Raw genomic sequence first — 18,489 nt, 5'->3', positions numbered from 1 at the left:
AGTACAATAGTAACAATATAGGGGAAGATTTATCAAAACCTGTGCAGGGGAGCAGTTACCCATAGCAACCAATCAGATTGCTTCTTTAATTTTTAAAAAGGCCTTGGAAAAGGAAACCTAGAATCTGGCTGTAGTCTATCATGCTGTCCTTACTGCTGAAGTTTCTTCTGGCCTCAGATGTTAGTTAGATGTTAGGGGTGTGGCTAAAGAAATATATGCATAACCCCACCCATCTGATGACTCACTGTTCCCTCACTGACAGGAACAGGAAACAGAAAGGGAACGTGACATCACAGGAAGTAAAGAAAACACAGGCAGAGTGGTCACGTGACTAAGCCTGAGAACACAGTAAGCACACTAAATAAAAAAATAGAAGTCTATGTATAATATGCAACACCCACAGAGGTCAATGCAATGCTAGTTTATTAAAATATCCCGGACAATCCCTTTAAGGAGTTTGGTAAAGTCTCTTTGAAACTTTGCACTGGGAGAATAAAAGCATTTTCTAAATTCTGGAAGCACGGACAAATATAAAGAAGGTACCAAGTGTCTCCCCGATCTAACAGTTATCTAACAGTGATAGTGTGGAACCTGAAATGAAGCCGTATGGGCTTTGCCACCACCGAGAGGGCAAACCTGCCACAACTCGATCGCAGTGGGGTACCAGTCGAGTGCCTGTTCTTTCCTTAACACCAGTCGACTAGTTGACACTGTACCGCTCCCCCCTTTTGCCCCTGGAACAAAGAGCAGTGGATGGGACCTGACATTTACTGGGGGAAATAAATACATCTTCATCCCCTCATGCTGCTAATGACATCTAGGGACCTCAAGATTTCAAGTAGGGTCTGCTACATCATCATCGTAGTCAGGGACAAAATTATCCTCTCTCAAAGGGGACCTGTCATCCCGGCTGCTGGGGTGAAGCCCACCCTACCCCCGGTGGAGCCCCTTTTACTTAACGCCCGTCCCGCCGTCGAGAAATCGGAATCGGAAGCCGTGCGCACGCTCACCAGTCACTGCTCCAGTCATTCGCTATGGGCGTCGGCCTCATCTATGGTGAGCGCGTGCATGGCTTCCAACGGGGGCTTCTCGGCGGGGAGACGGGGTCTGGGACTTCGAGAAAGGGGTAAGTATAAGAGTCTCCGCAGGGGGGGGGGGGGGGGGGAGTCGGACGGGCCTAACCCCGACACCCGGGGTGACAGGTCCCCTTTAAGCTGTCTTCTACCAGCTGCATGCCATGCGATTCCTTTTGTCATAGACTGACCCTCCCTTGTTCCCCTGACTGCTTGGTGGCCTAGAAACCTCTGGAGTTTCAATGCTGCCTTCCAAACGCTGACTGTCCTGACACACCACCGAAAACTCTTCAAAGTACAGCAATTGATTGAATTCAAATTGAAATAAATAAAATTAAAATTAAATTAAATTAATAGAAATTGAATAAAATCGATTGATACTTAAATTGATGTCACTTAAATTGACTGAGGAGACAGGGTGTCACACAAGGGGAAATGAAAGAGTACTTGAAGGGGGACATGTGGAATGTTTTATTAGAAAGCTTTCCGATTTTATGCCGCTGATTCACCAATTTCCAATGCTGTCCATGGCGGAAATTTTTATTATGGCGCTGATTCCGCAATGTCCACCGCTGTCCATGGCGGAAATTATTATTATGCCGTTGATTCACCAATGTCCACTGCTGTCCATGGCGGAAATTGAATTATTGACTCTCAGATTTTTTTTTTTTATCGTCATTTTGCTATTTTTGACACTGTAACAACAACATATGTTAAAAAAATCTTTACTCTGTAATAGTCCCACTACTGTACTTAGTATAGTTTAGCTGTTTTAATGAGATTTATTCTGATCCAATGTTGGTGGCACACATTATGGTCTCATTCCATTTTGTAGCCATGGAGACCCGAATTTCCAAACTAAGAGAGGAAATCTACGCTGATCCGGTAGCAGGCAGTTATGACAGGTACATGACTATACACTATACTTTTTGGTGGGGAATGATCAAAACCGGCATACTGGTACGCCGTCCTAAATTAGGCCCCGCCCCTGCTTCTAGCAGGTGTAGATTTGGATCATAATTGATAAATGAGGCACAGGAGGAGGCCACACCTCCTCCTCACCTTGCCGCTACCCCCTGCCCACCCATTGAGGTATTGGGTATCCCCCGGCCCGATAAATCTGCCCCTTCTCCCTGGCGTATGCCTTGGGCGGGAACTTCGTAATTGTCCCCCATCAGTCGCGATGCAACCGAGATCAGCAAAATGAAGCCCTGTTGCTATCCCCAGTTTGGACATATAGGGTAAGATCGCTGGTTAACAGCATTCCAAAATTCAGGAATTATGGCAATAGCTGCGCGGCCATCCATAGCTTTTTCCACAGCTTCCACAGAAATTAATGGAAAGGGTTGCGGGAATGTGTGTGGACAGTGGACATCCCTATGTTCAGTCTCTGCCTTTATTTCATGGCCGTCTCAACAGATGGTTGGGGCACTGCTGTTTTTCACATAGATCCATGTTATATCTATAAATCATTGTATCTACCATTTGGATATGTCATATAAGTTAAGGATGGGAATAACACTATAATGTGATATAAAAATGAAGGTCCTCGGCTTAATATGCAAATGTTGTCACTCCAGATTCTCAAGGTGAAGGAACATTCTAGCTGCACATGCTATACTGCACATAGTCGTTTTTCCAGTTTCCTGGGTGTAATGGATGGGATGAGGTTTGTCCATCGCTTTGGAATCATTTTGAAGTTCAGAATCTTTCTTTTGTTCTTTAGAGCTTGAGGCTCCAGACGGATACACAACCAGACGGGGAGATATTTTTGGTATTCGGGAAGTTACAAGCCCAGAAGAAAGCTGTGGCGGTTACTGACCTCTAGTTGTGGGAAATGGTTACATAGTCACAGCGAATAAAACGGCAAACCGAATAATAACATAAATAGGTAGATATAATTTTATTTGTTAAATATGTTAAATTACTTTTGTTTTATTATTATTAAAAAGATCTTTAACCCCTTCTTGTTAGCAATCTGTATATATATATACGTTCCTACTGCACATACCCCGTGCAGTAGGAATGTATACTGTATATATATACGTTCCTGTTACTGACGGGGTTATTGATGAGAACGGGAGCGCTGCAGGGATAGTGATCCCGCTCTCATCAGTGTCCAGCGCCGCAGGTAATGAGGGTCAGCTGCGATCCCGCAGCCGACTCTCATTAACCCCTTAAACGACGCAATCTAGAGCGATCACGCCGTTTGAGGTGTTCAGTGACAGATTAAGCATCTGTCACTGAGTGATCAGGTCCCGATCGCGTGTGCCGACAGGCGGAGGTTAGCTCCTTACCTCCGTCCTGTCGATTCGTCGATCTATGTGTAGAGTCTGGTCTAAGGCAGGCTCTATACATAGATCGCCGATAACACTGATCTATTCTATGTTATGGCATAGCATAAACCAGTATATGCAATCTAATGATTGCATATTTTACAGTTAATAAAAGTGTTAAAAAAATAAAAAAGTGTAATAAAAAAGTTTTGAAAAGTATTAAAAAAAACCTATAAACCCCCTCCCAATAAAAGTTTTAAAGACCCCCTTGCCCATTATAAAAAGAAAAATATAAATAAACAAACAAACATATTACATATCGTAGCGTGCGGAATTGTCCGATCTATTAAAATATAACATTATTATTCCCGCACGGTGAACGGCGTAAACGGAAATAAGAAAAAACGCACCAGGATTGCTGATTTTATCAAATTATACATCACAAAAAAATGAATAAAGAGCAATTAAAATTTTTCTATTACACCAATATGATATTAATAAAAACTAGAGATCATGCCGCAAAAAATGACACCCCAACCAGCCCTGTAGGTGAAAAAATAAAAGCGCTATGGCTCTTAGAAGGCGGGGAGGAACATTGCATTAATTTGACCCGGACTTTTGTGCATTAAAGGGCTCTGTCTTGAAGGGGTTAAAAACAACAGAGCCAGGCATGTAGGGAGCAATGTGAGAGGAATTATGCTCAGACTAGGCTGAGGTTTTGCCTATACACGTTTATTGCCCATTTTTAGAAGGACAAAAAAATGTCTATTTTTTTTTAAAAAAGCAAAAATGTTTAACCCCTTAATGACGGAGCCAATTTTCATTTTTTGCATTTTCGTTTTCTCCTCCTCGTGTTTAAAAGGCCACAGCACTAAGAAGATGGATTTATTAGAAGAGGTTATAGTCAACAAGTCGGGTAAGAAACAGGGAGACTGGTCAGATTTGAAAAGTAGGTCCTTAACCCTTTAAGGATGGAGCCAATTTTCGTTTTTGCTCTTTAGTTTTCTCCTTCTTGCATTATTTCCCCTACAGACCCACATGAGCCTTTATTTGTTGCGCCACTAATTTTACTTTGCAATGGCAGACTTAATTTTTGCATAAAATACGCTGCGGAACCAGAAAAAAATTATATGCGCAGTGAAATTGGAAAAAAAACACAAAAAAGTTCAAAAATTTTTAAATTTTTTTTCAAATTAAACTATATTATTTGCAAATCTCAGAGTATTTGCAAATCTTAGAGAAATATATTTTAATTTTAAAAATTATATATTTTTTTAACCCCTTAACGACATCGGGCGTAAACTTACGCCCTCGCGCCCTGGTACTTGGCGCATCAGGGCGTAAATTTACGCCCGATGTTTCCCCGATCGCTGCGTGTTCGCACACAGCGTTTGGGGAAGATGGCCTGCTATAAATCATAGCAGGCCATCATAGCTTCTCGGCACGGGGGGTGGTTAACACCCCCCGTGCTTACGATCGCCCCTATAGGCTGATCAATTTAGATCAGCCAATAGCGGCGATCGGAACCTTTCCGGGTCATCGGTGACCCGATGACCCGGAAAAAAATGGCGGTCGGTGCCGTCCTCGGACAGCACCGACCGCCATTACTGTAAAAAGTAATGGTGGTCACCGTGTCACCGGCCCGATCGCCGTGAACGGCCGGCCGGCCGTTCACGGCGATCGGGCCGGTGACACGGCGATCAGAGTCCCACAAAATAAAAAATACCTGCCCTGGACCCCTCAGCTAGGTAGCTGAGGGGTCCAGAGCAGGTATTTGTACATTACTCACCTGTCCCGGGGTCCTGATCGGCGTCCTCCGGGTTTGCGGCGTCCTCCGTCATTCCGTTCGGTCTTCGGGTCTTTCCGGCGGCCCCCGCCATCTTCTTTCGGCTATTTTCGGCTCCAGCCTCGTCATTTTCCGGAATTTGCGCTCTGCTGCCCTCTAGCGGCTGATATGTGTAATACACTTATCAGCAGCTACAGGGATGTTCAGAATGTAGAAAAAGTTTTTTTTTTTTTTCCAAATTTTTTTTTTTCTATTTTCCGCACCCTATCGCCGCTGAGTGTTGATCAGCATCGCACGAAAGTGCACTGCTAATCAGCAACTCCTCCTTTTTGGCGTAGGGTGTTTTTTTTCTATATTCTACTGCCACGGTCTGCTGATGTGCGGCATTTATCAGCAACTCCTTTGTTGGCGTAGGTTTTTTTTATACTTACTGTAAAAAAAAAACACGTAAAAAAACACTACATTACACCACACTACATTGAATAAAGTTTGACACTACACCACTACATACCCCATATAACAATCCCCATATAAAGATGGCCCCCAGGGTGTTTTCGGCGTCAGACGCATACGTTATTATTGCCTCCGACACCGAAACAGCCAGTGAGGATGAATGGGGGGGATCCTTCTTTCCTCCATTCATCCTCATCATCCAGTGACGTGTCTGGGGGTAGCGTAGCGTATGCTGCCCCCCAGACACGTCTTTTCCGCCAGTACCGTCCCAATAAGAGATGACGGTATGGCGTGAAATTCTACAAACTCTGTGAGCGTACCTCAGGGTACACTTACAGATTTAGGGTACGTGCACACTGCGGAATGGCGAAGGATAACCCTTTGTGCATTCCGCAGCTGGCACCCGCCGGCGGACTGATGCGGGCGCATGTCTCTACCCGTGTCATAGACCCCATTCTATGCACGGGCGGATTCAGTCGTCCATCCAAAGAATGAATACGTTGGACGGAGAGCGGAATCCGCCCGTGCATAGAATGGAGTCTATGACACGGATGGAGACGTGCGCCTGCATCACTCCGCCGGCGGGTGCCAACTGCAGAATGCACAAAGGGTTATCTGTCGCGATTCCGCAGTGTGCACGTACCCTTAGAGTGTATGTAGGAAGGGACACCCGAATCCAGCCCCCAGATGCCCCCAGATGCCCCTCCCCCCCCCCCATCCTTGGAACAAGTGGGAAGATCGTTCGGGAACTGATCTTCCCACTGCTGGATAAAGGTCACCACCTGTACGGGGATAACCTTTATACCAGCACCCCCTCTTCCGGTCCGTCACTGCCCGAGCTACTGTAGCTTGCGGCACAATCCGAAAATATCAGAAGCAGTAATAGAGCCCTAATAATTAGTAGCCATATAGCGGACCCAGCACTTCTGGATATGAGGGACCCCGTATCGCACCAGGACAACATTTTCCAGGTGACGTCCCCCACACTGGAGAAAGGGAGACCCCAGAAGAAGTGCAGAGTGTGGCGTAACAGGGGGATCAGGAAGGACACCATTTTCCAGTGTGACACCTGTCCTGATCGCCCCGGCCTCTGCATACTGGATCGCTCCAAGGCGCACTACACGTCATCGGGGTTCTACATTATCTAAATTCTGTCCCTTATTCCTATTTCAGGGGTCACGTTGATCCAGGGATTATTCTGATCGCCATTATGGAGTCGGGAAGGAATTTTTCCCCTGTGATGAGGCTACTGTCGTCTGCCTTACAAGGGTTTTTTGCCTTCCTCTGGATCAACACAGATAGAATTTGATGGACACCTGTCATTTCCAACCTTATAAACCAATAGTTGGCCTAATACCCCCAAATAAATTAGAATTGTCCCTTTTTCCCCAGCTAAGTAGGTATGGCCGCCATTCCCATTAGAGGATGCCATGATGCAATTACAAAGCCTCTGTGCGGCCAGGACAGTAGAAACCCCCCACAAGTGACCCCATTATGGAAACTACTCCCTATAAGGAATCAAACAAGGGGGGCAGCGGGGATATGGCCCCCTGGTGACGGCCACATTTGGGACGTGAAAATGAAAAAATTGGGTTTTTTTTCCCCGGCACATTCTACGTAAGTGACTGTCACCAGTGGGGTCCATATCCTCACTGCACCCCTTGTTAGATTCCTTATGGGGTGTAGTTTCCAGAATGGGGTCACTTGTCGGGGGTTTCTACTGACCTGGCAGCACAGGAGCTTTGTAATTGCGACATGGCCTCCATCCTCCATTCCAGCCTCTAAATGGCGCTCTGTCCCTTTGGTGGCTTGCCCTGTGCCCATATGTCACATTATGCCCACATGTGGGGTATTTTCGTACTCAGGGGAAACTACCCTACACGTTTTGTGTTCATTTTCTTTTTTAACCCCTTGTGGAAATGGAAAAAATCAAGGCTAGACCAACATTTAGTGTAATTTTTGTAAAATTTTTACTCTAAATCATTAATCTTGTCATGATTTTTTCATTTTCACAAGGGGCTAAAAGATAAAAAAAAACAATAAATGTGTAGAGCAATTTCCCCTGAGTACGGAAATACCCCACATGTGGACATAAAGCGCCATGCGGGTGCAGGGTAAGCCTCCAAAGGGAAGGAGCGCCATTTGGTTTTTGAAGGCTGGATTTGGATGGAATGGATTTCGAGGGGCCATGTTGCATTCAAAAGGCCTCTGTGTTGCCAAGACAGTTGAAACCCCCCACAAGTGACCCCTATAATGGAAACTACACCCCTCAAGGAATGTAACAAGGGGTGTAGTGAGCATATGAACCCCACTGGTGACGGGCACAAATGTGGAACAATGTGGCGTGAAAATGAAATATGAAATTTTTTACACTATAATGTTGGTTTAGCCTTGAATTTATCATTTTCACAAGGGGTTAAAAGAGAAAAAAACACACAATATGTGTAGAGCAATTTTCCCCCCGTAAATACCCCACATGTGGACATAAAGCGCCATGTGGGCGCAGGGCAAGCCTCCGAAGGGAAGGAGCGCCATTTGGATTTTGGAGGTTGGATTTGGCTAGAATGGATGATGAACGCCATGTCGCATTTACAGAGCCCTCGTGCTGCCAGAACACTGGAAACCCCCCACAAGTGACCCCATTCTGGAAACTGCACCCCTCAAGGAATCTAACAAGGGGTGCAGTGAGGATATGGACCCCTTGATGACGGGCACATTTGTGCCATGAAAGTGAAAAAATGAAATTTTTTACTTTTACGTCACATTGTTCCACATTTGTGCCCGTCACCAGTGGGGTCCATATGCTCACTGTGCCCCTTGTTAGATTCCTTGAGGGGTGTAGTTTCCAGAATGGGGTCATTCATGGGGGGTTTCCAGTGTCTTGGCAGCACGAGGGCTCTGTAAATGCGACATGGCCCTTGAAATCCTTTCCAGTGAAATTCAGCTTCCAAAAGCCAATTGGCGCTCCTTCCCTTTGGAGGCTCGTCCTGCGCCCCCTTGGCACTTTATCGCCACATGTGGGGTATTTCCGTACTCGGGAGAAACTGTGCTACATATTTTGTGTCTTTTTTTTCCTCTTATCCCTTTAAGAAAATGAAAAATTGAAGGCTAGAACAACGTTTTAGTGTAAAAAATAAATTTTTCTTTTTTCACACCATATTGTTCGGAAAATCTGTGAAGCACCTGTGGGGTCCAAATGCTCACCGCACCCCTTGTTACATTCCTTGAGGGGTGTAGTTTTCTAAATGGTGTCCCATTAGGGGTCTTTTTCAGGTTTTGGCACCCCAGAGCCTCTGCCAACCTGAAGTGGTACAGTCAAAAATTACCAAATATAACGGAGGCATTGAAATTCACTAGGCGCTTCCTTATATCTGAGGCTTGTGGTTGCGTCAAATAGCGCAATAGGGCCACATATGGGGTATTTCTATAAACTGCAGAAACGGGGCAATAATTATTGGGGTGCATTTCTCTGGTAATAGGTTTATAATTATGAAAAATATTGGATTACAATAAAATCTCTGCACAGAAAATTAAAATTTTCAAATTTCTTACACACTTGGCTTTTATTTCTGTGACTCCCCTAAAGGGTTAAAACACTTTCTGGATATGCCTATGCAGAGTGTGGGGGGTGCAGTTTCTGAAATGGGGTGCTTTGTGGGGCTTTCTAACATACAGGCCCCTCAAATACACTTTAAACCTGAACAGGTCCCTAAAAATATCTGATTTTGAAATTTTACTGAAAATTTGGAAATTTGCTGCTAATGTTTTAAGTTTCCTATTGTCTAAAAAAAATGAAAGGTCGTTTAATAAATGCCGCCAACATAAAGTAAACATGTTGCTAATGCTATTTAATATATAATTTATGTGGTATAACCACTTTCTGTATACGCAAAAAAGTTTCAAAGTTGAAAAAATGCAGTTTTTCACATTTTTTCACATTATTTGGGGTTTTTTCATAAAGATTCGTTATGAGTATCGACTCCAATTTACCAGAAATGTAAAGTACAATATGTCACGAGAAAACAATCTCAGAATCAGCCGGATAGGTAAAAGCATCCCGAAGTTATTAATGAATAAAGTGACACTGGTCATATTCATAAAATTTGTCTCTGTCATTAAGGCCATTTCAGGCTCTGTCCTTAAGGGGTTAATATACCTTTTTCATGCTTCTTTTCATACATGGATTCTATGTCAGTGGATTTACACGGAGGAGTCATAAGCCAAAGCGGAGGGATTTTCTCTTTCACAATCTACACTGGATAAGCACATACTGTATTCACACTATGCAGTTTTTTTTATTGAAATTAGCTACGATTTCACATGATGTCTCTGAGGAGCCGTCTATGGTGGTAAGCCTGGATGTGACCTGACCCGCGGCATGCCGACCAGTTGACACATCAGGACCTTGGTCATAAGAGAGTGCAAACCGCCTACTATCTGCACAGACCACTGCATTCAGGGATGGAGTCCTCATTGATCGGCTTCCTGACAGCTATAGAATATGAAGTTTAACACAGCAGTTTCCTTTATTATAACACCGAAAACAATATTAGATCTGCCTTTAACCAAGCTCAGTGTTTCTTCCAATAATTCCTCACCCCCATAGCTTGAGTCTTCTAAAGAGAGTCTTCTTTAGAAGACTCAAGCTACGGGGGTGAGGAATTATTGGAAGAAACACTTAATGACATGACTAGAGAGTTTTTAGAATGGGGATACCCAAAAAGACTGATAGAGACACACATAAACGGTGTAAAGGACATGGACAGGCAACAATTACTTTATCCACATGCTTACACTAACAGGGCAGCTTCACACGTACCGGAATCGGAGCGAGTTTGCAGCGAAATCCACTCCGAATCCATGTAATGTGAAGTTCTATGGGGTTACATATCCGCAGCGGAATGAAAATTCCGCTGTGGTTATGTAACCTGGCCCCTTTAACCCCCTGCTGCCCGCAGCCCCCAGGCCCAAGCATACATTACCTGCTTGGTGTCGCGGCTACATGTGAGGCTCCTGGCGGTCCCCATCAGCCAATCACGGGCAGCAATGAAAATTTCGCTGTGGATATGTAACCCCATAGAACTTCACACTACATGGATTCGCAGCGGATTTCGCGTACTTGTGAAGGTACCCACAGACAAAAAACAAAAACATAGAATACCTTTTGTATCCACATTTTCTTCTTGTATTTTGGAGATTGCCAGGATTATACACGACCGCTAGCCTACATTAACATTTTTTTCTTCATATAGAAGAATTTCAACAACAGCCACCAAGAGCAAGGAATTAGGGACTACTTGGTCACTATGGACATTAAAAAAATCCCCCATCTCTATCACTACCTTTCTTGGCCCAAGACGATTCCCCTGCCGATATTGTGTGAGCTGTAGATATACGATTAAGGGTAACATTCCTGACACATAGCTCAGATTGGGAGGTTTATCTGTTGATCTGCCCATACAATCTCCTATATGTGGGAGCAACCACCCATGATCTCCATCCTCGGCTAAATCAGCACCGATATTCTATCAGAAAAGAGCGTCTTGATTTAACTGTATCTAAACATTTTACAGGAAAAAAAAAAGCTGAAAATGAGTTACGATTTTGTTGTTGGACTATGTACCCCCCCCCCCAACGATTAGGAGGAGACAGGCAAGCTACTTTAGGGTTCACACTTTGGATTCCACACGGATAAGTTCTGTCAGATTCCAATGCTCGTACCCGCTCACGGCCACGCGCGTCTCTGTCTGTCCCATAGACACCATTCTATGCACGGGTAGATTCCGCTGTTTGACATGCCAGTTCTTTCAGCGGAAGGTGGAATCTGCCCGACCATAGAGTGATCACTATGGCACGGGCGGATATGCGTGCCACCATGAGTGGGTACAAGCGACGGAATCTGCTTGAACTTATCTGCACGGATTCCGTAGCATGAACCAACCCTTAGGCTATGTTCACACTACATAAAATTACAGCCATTGTTGTCATCTGCAACAACGACCGTACTTTTTACGGTGTGGAACACTGCCTTATCTGCTATGGGATCCCGGACGGAGCGTATACACATAGTACACGCTCCGGCTGGGATCCCATACGGCGCCACAAAAAACTGACATGTCAGTTTTCTGCGGCCGTAATTTAGAGAATTGCGGCCGCAGAAAGACCTGTCAGTTCACACAATGCAGCGAGCGGCTCCGGCCGCTTGCTTCATTGTGAGCCGTTTGAAGTTCTGATGCGGGCGCACGCTAATGCGCCCGCATCAAAACACTGTGGCCAGAAAGATCATCCGACCAGTACTTGAGTAGTGTAAACATAGCCTTAGGCTGGGTTCACACACAGTATATTTCACAGTATTTCAGTGTTTGGTCAGTATTTTGCAACCTCAACCAGGAGTGGATTGAAAACACAGAAAGGCTCTGTTCACACAATGTTGAAATTGAGTGGATGGCCGTCATATAACGGTAAAAAACTCCCATTATTTCAATACAATAGCCGTTGGTTTTGGTTGCGATATGAGGACCAAAATATTGACTGAAATATACTTTGTGTGAACTCAGCCTTAGGCTATGTTCACACTACGTAAGAGACCGGCCGTTCCGTGACAGAAGAGAACATCCCGGCTGGTACTGCAGTACTGGCCGGATGACCTTTAGTGGTGCAGAGTTCTGATGCCGCCGCATCCGTGCGGGCTAGCATCAGAACTCCCCACAGCACACTATGGAGTGTGCCACTTGCTCCATAGCATGCACTGACAGGGTTTTCTGCGCCCCCTTTGTGTATACACTCCGGCAGGGATTCCCTCAGAAGGCAGCGCTATGTAAGTTCCGTGGCAATCACGGCCGTAGTAACAACAGACAGGATTTTCACGGACCTTATGTTGTGTGAGCATAGCCTTAAAAAGTAAAGAACTGAAATGGATATTCCGTTTGTAAACTTTAAAGGGAATCTGTCAGCTCCTGGGCCCTACCTGAGATGCTGGCAGTGTGCTGTAGCTGGCAGCCCCCAGTGAGCATGGTGCCTTTTTGGTAGTTTTCTGTGTGGCGGATTATGTACAATCTTATGTCTCCTACTGTAGTCACAGAGCAGTTGTTCGTGCCACACTCTGGCATGCATCCTCCTCCCTCTTCATGAACAATCAATGCTGCCCGGCCTCCTGCTTGCCCAGCTGTCATATTGCAGATCAGTTCTTTGTAGGCAGTTTATGTCTGAAAGAAAGACTCAGGTATAACTGAACCTCTTCTCCCTAGCGTGTTGGAGCTGTGGTCTAGGGGTAATTCACCAGTCTAGAGACCCAACAGCAGTTCATTCACTGGTTCAAATCATTAAATAGATGCTTTTTTTTCTTCTCATTATTGTATCATTTTTAAGGCTATGTTCACACACAGTATTTTTACTTAGTATTTTGGTCAGTATTTTGCAACCAAAACCAGGAGTGGATTGAGAGCACAGTTCTACACTGTTGAAATTCAGCCGATGGCCATCATTTAATGGCAAATATTGGACGTTGTTTTAAAATAACAGTAATTATTTGCTAATAAATGATGGCCATCCACTCAATTTCAACAGTGTGTGAACATGGCCTTTCTGTGTTTTCAATCCACTTCTGGTTTTGGTTGCAAAAAAACTGACTAAAATACTGAGAAAAATACTGTGTGTGAACATAGCCTTAAAAATGATACAATAATGAGAAAAAAAAACAACCATTTAATTTCCATCAGTGGATTCGAACCAGAGAATGAGCTGCTGGCAGGTCTCTAGACAGGGGAGTTACCCCTAGACCACAGCTCCAACACATTAGGGAGAAGAGATTCTCTCAGACATAAACTGCCTACAGGGGACTGATCCGCAATCTGACAGCTGAGGGAGCAGGACGCCGAGCAGCATTGACTATTCATGAAGAGGGAGGAGGATGCATGCCAGAGCGTGGCGCGAACAACTGCTATGTGACAGTAGGAGACATTACCAAAAAGGCACCATGCTCACTGGGGGACTGGCAGCTACAGCACATTGTCAGCACCTCAGGTAGGGCCCAGGAGCTGACAGATTCCCTTTAAAACCACATGGTCTGAATGTGGACTTTAAAGTGACTGTACCACCAGGCCCAGGCTGAAGCACTGGAGGCGGGTTGACCCACCCTTAGTGGGAAGAAACTCCAGCCCCTCCATGACGTGACTCCATTAGAATCAATAGAACCCTATCATAGAGGGGTGGGGGTTTCCTCCCACTAAGGGTGGGTCAGCCGCCTCCAGTGCTTCAGCCTGGGCCTGGTGGTACAGTCACTTTAAGATACAACCCAGAAACTGCACCTAATACTTTACACAAAAGTGACTATGACCTCACCATCTTGGTGCATGATAGAGTGTGATATTGAGGCGGTGCGTCCTGCGTAGTTTATTCTACACTAAGAACATACATGCCATTACCATATAATGCCCGAATTGATTCTCATACTTACCTTGTATAACATATTGTAATTTTCACTTTGTAGATTTCAAGCGAGAGAAGAGGACGGTTTCCACTTACAACACAACAGAACATTCATCTATGCCAGCCGGACCCGATGAGTCACTCAAATAATATCCATCTTTTATATTCGCACCTTGGTCATGGAGCCGTGATGCATGGGAATAGGACCTAACGCTGCCCCCACTATTTCTGGGAGGAAGAGGTCTCTATGCTGGCTGAGGGATGAATTCTGCCCGGGTGGGGTCTTAATAGTTTAAGTGGTGTACACATTGGTCTGTGTTCAGATGAAGCATCAATGCAAAGCAGCTCCACATGTGACCTGAATATATTCCTGGGGACTGTGATATAGCGACAGTGGAGTGGTTATCTCCTTATGACCCTTTGTAAGCCATCTACAATAACATATGGGACACTTCTACAACAAATGACCTAAATAGTAAAGCGCTGTTCACACGCACGCACTGGTTGCTTTTTTTTTTTCAACCTGCGCTCTGTAAATCTCTGGATCCAGAAGGCTGACTGTGTCTAAGGCTTAGTTCACACTGCATTTTTGCAATCCGTTTTTTGAAAAAACGGATGAAAAACGGATTGCAAAACCGGATGCATTTGTGTGTATTCGTTTTGATCCGTTTTTCCATTGACTTCTATTATAAAAAAAAGGGATCAAAACGGATCCGTTTTTTTTTTATACACAAAAACGTTGCTGACACTATTTTTTTTGTCGTAAAAACAACGGATCCGTTAAACGTATGCTAAAAACGCGGTGTGAACCCAGCCTAACATGACTTTTCCACTGCTGCTGCTATTTGTGGGAAGCTGCTCCTCTTTATCCTTGTTAGGGAATGTTCACACTGAGTAAAATAGGCAAAATTTTCCGCAGCAGAATCCCGCCTGTCTCAGTGTATCATAGCCTGTCTATGGGAGGGAGCGAAAGTTCCGCCACGGAATTCCGCCTCTTTTACTCAGTGTGAACATAGACTCATGATATTTTAAGGAAATACATGTTTTATAACACTTTATTACATTTTCGCATTTGATACACTATTACTTGTTTATAACTTTCAGTACATGAGCTGGTTTATTTCACTATCGGGCTCTGGCTCGTCTTCTATGATTGTTAGCACTTTTGGGGGAGATTTATCAGACATGGTGTAAAGTGAAACTGTCTCAGTCGCCCCTAGCAACCAATCAGATTCCACCTTTCATTTTCCAAAGAGTATCTGAGGAATGAAAGGTGGAATCTGATTGGTTGCTAGGGGCAACTGAGCCAGTTTCACTTTACACCATGTTTGATAAATCTCCCCCAATGTTTCACTACTGTTTTTTGTGGCACAGAATGAGTTAAGGCCCTGATTTCTCACACCTGTATGACTCATGCTTGGATGTTTGCACAGCTTTAGGGTGCGTGCACACTACGGAATTCTCGCGTATAATCCGCGGCGGATTACGTCGCTCGTACCTGCAAGCGGCGACGCCCATCTCCGCCCGTGCCATAGACACTATTCTATGCATGGGCGGATTCCGCATTCCGCCGAAAGAATTGACATGTGGAGGTAATTGTAGCCACAGAGTGATAAGGAGCGGTTTCTGTCCTCTGATTGGCTGGTTTTTGCCTCCACCCTGATACAAAGGACTATAAGAAGGGAAGAGAGGAATGGGTGGTAGAGTGTCCTCAGCTATAGGTGAGTTACTACAGCAGGGAGATTCTGCTTCCCAGCATGCTCCAGTCTCATTGTATAGAAAATTCAGGTTAAATTGTTTCCATCTGTGATTTATTCTATATATATATTAGTATAATCCTTACTGTTGCTTTTTTCTAATATTATGTATCTAGGAATATAACATGATTATTTCTTATATTCTTAGGAATAGAACCATGGCAGCCCTGAAGCTATTCCCATGTCTCCTATTATTAACCCTTTCCTACCCCCAGACTGCATCCCAGGTGAGCACATTGCTTCATACAGAAGGGACTTGTCTATATGTCCATCTGTCTTCATCTCTTCACCCTTGACATACACCACACCTGAACCTGAACCTCGGCCAGTTCGCTCATCTCTGCCTGTTACTAAGAAATTTGACATATTACATAGACCTGCTTAAAGGGGTTATCCAGCGCTACAAAAACATGGCCACTTTTCCTCCTACTGTTGTCTCCAGTTCAGGTGCGGTTTGCAATTAAGCTCCATTTACTTCAATGGAGCTGAGTTTCAAAACCCCACCCAAACTGAAGACAACAGTAGGGGGAAAGTGGCCATGTTTTTGTAGCGCTGGATAACCCCTTTAAAAGTTTTTATCAGTCATGATCTTCCTGCTTTTACCCATTTCCATCCAGTGGCAACACCAACTTATAATGCCGCCACCTGGACAGAGATCAAAACAAGACTGGGAAATGAAATGCGCTACCATATGTTTCTACCCGCTCATTCTCCTGACTTTAGCAGTGAGACCCCCAACTGATCAACATTTTTTTTTTACATGTTTGCTTTGGTGCCGGTCTCTAAGGACTCTGTACAATAATTCTCTTATTTCTCAGAAGTAGCAACAACACTCTGATTTCTTGGGGAATCAATGTTTTATTCTATAGGGCAGCAGTAATATATTGGCACTAAACATGTATAGCTTTGTTTTACTGTTTTTGCACTATAGTAATGTAACATGACATTTACAGAATTACATTAAAGGCCCGGACGCCCTCCCCCCTGCACTCACCTGCTCGCTGCTGACATGCGCAATAGCGCTGGCAGGGAACGAGGAGCAAGCGACCGCTGACAGCGCTCGTTTGCTCTTCTCCATCACCCCGTGTAATAGGGGCTTTAGAAAAATAAGATTTACAAATAAAATATTTGTGCTCTAATTTAAGGTGTACTGTAAAATGTCTAAACTTGGTGGCTGGACTGTCATACAAAGACACGATGGATCAGATGGGTTAAACTTTAACGAAACATGGGACAATTATAAAAATGGATTCGACAAGCTTCAAGGTAAATATGAAAGTAGAAAAAAGAGAATTATTCATAATCTAGGCACACATACAGGAGTCTTATGACAGACTCGATGCCACCTTTACTGTTGACTTGTCATAAGTAAATCTATCTTTTAATTAATTCATCAATTTCTTTTTTGTAAGTGTCAGGGAGGGGGAGTGCTCTCACCTCGCTTCAGTGCTGATACCGTGTACCAAAGCTCCCCGGCCCTTCCTGGTCTGAGTTGAAACACGAGCTGTAACAGAGTCCCGCCTCAGCCGCTGACTGGCTGGGCGATCCTGAGACATCACCATCCGGGTTGCAATTCAGACCAGTCCCCTGGGTCCCCAGCCGCTTCCTGAAGCTCCGGTACACTGCCTCAGCATTGGAGCTGGGGAGGGGAGAGCACGTTATTTCTTTCAGCCTCCTCGACCCTTTTATTAAAAAAAAATCACCCTGCCCGGATTTCTCTAACTCCCTAGAAGAGCCTTATATTTAGTTAGAATTTTATATAAAACTCTGGTTGGGAAATGCACAATTAAGGTATAACTACGGTCGCTAAAATTTAAATAAAAAAAATAAATTGTGTGTTTTGCCATCAGTCACTGGGTTATGTGGAATAGCCGCAGTTCTCTGCATGTTCCCTGGGGAGGAGCTATGTGAGGCAATGCTGAAGGCCTTGGTCCTTTTGTACTTATGATACATAGGGGATTCATGGCACCACCTTGAGGCACCCCTTCACTACTTATTATTGCATCCCTACTCTCTCCAGTTTGTTACTTCTATATAATCGACTCATTTTGCCATAAAGGTGAACATTGACTTGGACTGGAATACATGTATCTCCTGACAAACCAGCCAGACAGATCTGCCAAACTGCGCATCAGCCTCGGGGACTTTAGCGGCAACGAATCCTATGCTTAATACAATCCCTTTAGTGTCGGAAATGCAGACCTCCACTATAAGTTATCGGCATGAAATATTCCGGTACAGCAGGTGAGAGGATGGAGAATATGTGCATGAAAACTTCTAACTACATATTTAGAAAAATTGTAAAAAGATCTTTTATTACAGGTGATGCCTTTCTTTGAAGAGGAGAAGCCAACCAGCATGGCAGCTACTTTAGCACTAGGGATCATCCCATCGACAACTGTAATCGGAAATGTAAAGTTGGGGACATGAGGTTCCCCAGCTGCGGTGATATATTCCATTCGGGCTGGTGGTATAACGCCTGCGGATCAGCAAACCTGACCTGCAAAAAAAAAAGTTTACAAAGGAGGATGCGGCAGCACTTGATTGCACCCAGGCCAGTATTGAGAAGAGACAAGTTGAGGAGCAGGAGGAGGCAGCAGTTTATTGCTCGCCATTCAGACCAGTATTGAGAAGAAACAAGTTGAGCAGCAGGAGGAGACAGCAGTTGATCGATTCCAGGCCAGTATTATCGAGGAGAGGCTACTTGAGGAGGAGGA

The 18,489-nt window shown here is 44.5% G+C and overlaps 1 pseudogene; it reads left to right on the top strand.

The window, feature by feature from the left end:
- Window positions 1–1,068: 1,068 nt before the first annotated feature.
- On the top strand, window positions 1,069–18,402 carry LOC138770431 (fibroleukin-like; annotated as a pseudogene).
- Window positions 18,403–18,489: the final 87 nt, after the last annotated feature.

This window comes from Dendropsophus ebraccatus, chromosome 13 (genome assembly GCF_027789765.1).
Source record: "Dendropsophus ebraccatus isolate aDenEbr1 chromosome 13, aDenEbr1.pat, whole genome shotgun sequence".
Taxonomy (NCBI): domain Eukaryota; kingdom Metazoa; phylum Chordata; class Amphibia; order Anura; family Hylidae; genus Dendropsophus; species Dendropsophus ebraccatus.
The sequence above is the reverse complement of the archived record's forward strand: the minus strand, read 5'-3'. Positions and strand labels throughout refer to the sequence as shown.